Source organism: Lepeophtheirus salmonis, chromosome 13 (assembly GCF_016086655.4).
Source record: "Lepeophtheirus salmonis chromosome 13, UVic_Lsal_1.4, whole genome shotgun sequence".
Taxonomy (NCBI): domain Eukaryota; kingdom Metazoa; phylum Arthropoda; class Copepoda; order Siphonostomatoida; family Caligidae; genus Lepeophtheirus; species Lepeophtheirus salmonis.
This window is the reverse complement of record NC_052143.2, coordinates 29,999,459-30,004,495: the sequence shown is the minus strand read 5'-3', so window position 1 is coordinate 30,004,495 and position 5,037 is coordinate 29,999,459.

The following is a 5,037-nucleotide window of genomic DNA, read 5'->3' as shown; positions in this document are numbered from 1 at the left end:
TACGTAATATTACGAATTATATCTGTTCAGTAATATAAATTATTTTATGGACGATAAAAGTATATCCGTACTTTCAAATGAGACTTTATCAAAATATTTTTTCATTCTTAAAGAATAAGTGGTGTATATTTATAATAACTATAGAAAAACAATGTATAGAGTGTTTACTCAGTGCAAAAGCAAGGAAAATCTTTGATTACAAGAGTAATTTTCATGTTTTTCAAGTAAAAACAGTAAGGATCGTATCTTCTTAATCCAAGAGCAAATAAAATCATTCAAATATTTTTTTTTCCTCATTTTTATTTATCTAATTATTCAGTTGTTCTATAAAAGTATAAAATGATTCTATACAAGATCTGAAGTAAATATTATTCAATTATGTGAATCGTCAGAGGTAGTCTTAAATTTTTGCAAATGATTATGTATCCAACAGGATATATAATCATTTGTTTAATAACTTCTTTATTTACCATAGAACACGGGAAATTCTTTCAGGATGATATTGCAAAAAAATTCTTCCTTCAATCCTGGCTTTCATTGCCTTAGAAGTCACTCCAAATAAAATGATTAAGCAAGCTTTCAGTATTAATATTGGCTGTGATGAAAATAACCCATTATTTATTGCATGAGAAAGATTCGATTTTCTTCCAAAGTTAGTAATATTGTGAATGCTAATTGGTCTTCTTGATTTCCATAAAATGTAAACAAGCTTATCTTTTTGAAAAAAAAGTTATATAAATTAATACAACGCATGTACATTGTATATTAACATCAGGGTTCCAACTTAAAATTCCTGCGTATACATTATGTCATAAATCTGTTTGTTTATTTATGATGTAGAAAACAAATTGCTCAAATATTGAAATTACGCCCGCACGTATATACACAGAAACTGTAACATTTTTATTTCCAAATATTTAAATTATATTGTTAAATACTATTGAATTCTAAGTGAATGGAAGACAGAAGACTTCTGGAAAAAAATAAAAAAATAAAGTCATTAATGAGGGGGCTTGCTATATTTTGGTTATGACACCGATTCCACGAATCTCTCCAGATCCTTTCATTCTTTCCTCCAGAACGAATATTCTAAAAGTTCATGCCTAAGAGTTATTCTTAGACGACAAAGTAAATATTCAAGGGATTGATCACTCTTTTTTCAGGACAGTGATTTGTCTGTGAGAGTATTAACAAATGAAGGGATTTCGAAAATACAAGATACATCCACAGGAGATTGGAGCACAAATTTCAATAGCGTTATTTAGTGATGTTGCTATTCATAGCAAATCTTCCAAAATATATCTCTATTTAGGCACGGAAACGTCAAGAAACTCTTCTAAAGCTACTACATCTGCTAGGAAATCAAGTAAAAATGAAGGCATCATTTAAACACATCAAACTTTTGTCCTAGAGGACTGTGTCATTGATTTCAATAACTGTTGTCCAAATAACAATAGAACGCTTCCATGTAACATCCATTAATAATACAACTGAAGACTTACTTTAATTTTACTACCTGTTAGAATTATCTCTAGAATTCATTTCAATCTTTTTCTGTCAATGTTAAAAATAATCTGTTATTTGTATATTAAGAAATTCAAAGTAAGCCTTATGCTTATCCATGACACAAAACAAAACCTGAAAATTTACCGAAGAGATATTTTCACCACTAGTAAAATTATATATATATTGGAAGATAAAGAGCAGGATGAAGAAGTTACTTTTAGTGAAATTTCCATTGTGTTCGTCGTTTCTGGCTATGTAGCCAAATCACTATTCTCGAGACTAATATGTAACTTCCAATAAATACAGTTCTTGGCTTAAAAAAAATTACCTCAACTAGTAAAAAAAACAATATTCCGAAACTAAACTACATAAAAAAACTAATGGTAGCGTTAGTTGGAGTAACTCATTCTACTTTTTATAAAGTTGTGTAATTATACCTTATCTATAACCTCATAATTAGGTTATAAAAGTATTTCTTTATACCTTGTGATCTACTTCCGCAAGTCATCAAGCAGTAATGTTTAAAATTCTAAGGTAAATTTAAAAGTAAATTAATTAATATATTGATTTAAAGAATTTTATTAATTATTTAGCTAATTTGATTAAAACAATATAATATATACACACATATATTTTATTGACATAAACATTTAAACATGATAAAGCAATTTCAAAAACAAAATAAAGAAAATTAAAATTAAAGAAATAATTTTTATGGAGAGGGAGGGGGGTTCATTGTCAAGGTGAGCTTTGATAATTAATGTCTCAGGAGTCAATAGGACGGACGACGGATCTCCGTGGAGTAGAATGTTGGGATAGTTTTTCCAAACTAAGATATAGTTGTCATGTAATAACTTTAATTATCATTATTAAAAATAGCAGAGGTAGGAGATGGTTCCTATATTGCAAATACAAATAGCTCTGGAGTGACGGATTTATTCATTCTTGGGACAGGTTAGAAGTCACTATCACAATCTTTGTTGTTAATTTGTATCTTTATAAAAAATGAATGATGCTTCAATTATAGAAGATGATATCCAAAGATTACGCCATGATATATGTATTCTTCCAAACCCTGTAAATCAAATTTAAGATAGGGGGTGAGTGTCTAGAATATACAATTGAAAAGTAATGAATTCAATAGAACAATGAGTCGATGCATATTCTAATTTATTCCAAACCATGGATTTAGAGTGCCCTTCCAGACATATTCACAATTTTAGTCTCCTGGCTTGCGTTATCGCCATTATTGGAGAAAACTGTAAAATACATATATTGTATTTTCTCTTTGCTGGTGTCCATTATTGACGTGTGCTCAAATAATAGTGAATCAAACAATCATCTTTTGTGAAAATAATGGGATTTTCTTTTAACTACAACTATTATAATTGTTGTATAAGCATTGTTGCTATAATTTATTTTATTTTAATAAAATGCCTTGTTGCAACTGAATCTGATTTATCCTAAAATATAAAGAAAATAAATAAATAAGCCTATGGTAAAGTATTTTTCATACTTCTTTAATAAAGTTGAGTAAAAATAATTCTGAAAGTTACGAAATCAATATTAAAGCAAGGATTTTGCTTATTTTTTAAAATTAGTAAATAAATTTAAACAACTCAGAAGCTCTGTTGATTTTTAGGGTATTCATTAAAAAAAAATCTCGCAGCATGAATATACTTGCAACGAAATAAGTCTAAAAACTAAGAAATTAAATATATTCTATGAATATATTATAGAAAAGAGTTTCAAAAGTTAGTTTGAGTCGGGAAATTACAAATTATTTTTGGATTTTGAAATCTGGTACATTTTGGAGACAGGTTCTTGCCTGCTGTAATGCCTTCCTTAACCGACTCAAGCCTGTAAATTTCGCAAGTAAGATTATTTTGAAAAATAAAATCGCCACTGATATGTAATATAATGACTCAATTACTTTTCCAAAGAGTCAGTGAATGGTTTTTTATAATTATTCGTAGATTTAGGCATGGAACTCCAGATACCTGGAATAAGTACGGCATTTTTCCTTTTAAAAACCGCGGATATCGTTTAATATGTTTCTATCTATAGTTATAAAAATGAAAAATGACTCTAAATACAAATTAAGAGCTCCAAGGGTATAAAGTATTTACAAAGAATAATGTTCTTTGACTCAAGGGGGAAAATGGAAGAAAAAATGACGTCAATGGACTTCCATGTATGCAAAATTGTTATGATTTAAGGTATAAAATATCCTTTAAAATCTTTCATAATATGAATGTTTTGCTTATAAGATTTGAAAGGAAATTATAGGAGTAGTGTTAAATATTTATTGTTTTTTTTTGTATACATATTCTTGTTCTTTTTCACCTGACTTGGTGTAGTTCTTTTAGGCTTTCCCTAAGTACTTGTGTGGCATGATGAAAATTAATAGAATATTCTCTAACGAGATGTAATAATTAATTACTCTATTAATGTTTTTAAAAAACTTGGAATTATTTTTTATTATTTTCCTTTTGTATATATTTCTTACATTAATTTTACTTAAAATGACCTATTTTACTAAGTTTTTGTTTGCACGTTTCTTTTCGTTTTATATCAATTAAAAACCTATCCAGTGAAATACAATAAATTCATAATTACATCAAATAAATGGATGAGTTTCTTGTAATATGAAAATATATTTTCATTGAATAAGTAACTTCCTAACAAAATAAAAATAGGTTTTTTTGTATACATGATTATTTTATGCCTAAATAATATAGTAATTTATTATAGGGCTTAGTAAAAGCATTGTTATTATATATTAAAATAAAACCATCATTAAAAAAGCCTTTTAGTTTGCTTTATGAATAGAATATTGAGCTACTAATTAGTGGATTTCACTCTTCAATGTACATATGAATGTATAAAGAGAAAATATCCTCAAACATGTCGGGAACAAACTTTCTGTTTGTTATTGAATGAAAAGTTTTATAAGGAAATTTAAAAGTTTCATCAAAGTTACATACATTTTATAACCATTAAATACTTTAAATCGATGTAGAATGAAATATCACGACATCATTCTAGACTATAATAGAACAATAGAGAAAATACCATAAGCAAGACATACCAAACTTTTAATTTATTTTTGTAGTAGTATTTTTATTTGGCGGCTGATGGATGGACTAGTCAATAAATATTGATTAAAAAAAGAGAGTCGTGGTAAATCTATTTTTCCTATGGTTCAAAAATTAAATAGTGCCATAATATGACCGTGTTGGAAAAAAAACGTGGACTTCCGAGACTCCTGTCCTTCATGACTTTTTCAGAAGGTGGTGTGAGGTCGTCGAGCATGAGGACAATCCCAAATCGCCTTTTACAGCCTTCTGATGGTCCTAACAGCCACGTAGAAGTTCTTGGCAAAGCGATTCATCAATTTGGTGATGATCTTCTACTCCAAGCTGGACAGGAACTCCGGATAACTCTTTAAATTTTGCCCTCCACGTCCTGCCTTCCCAAAAAGAACTCCTCCATCATTTTTTATATTGGCCACTCTCAAAACCAGGCTCC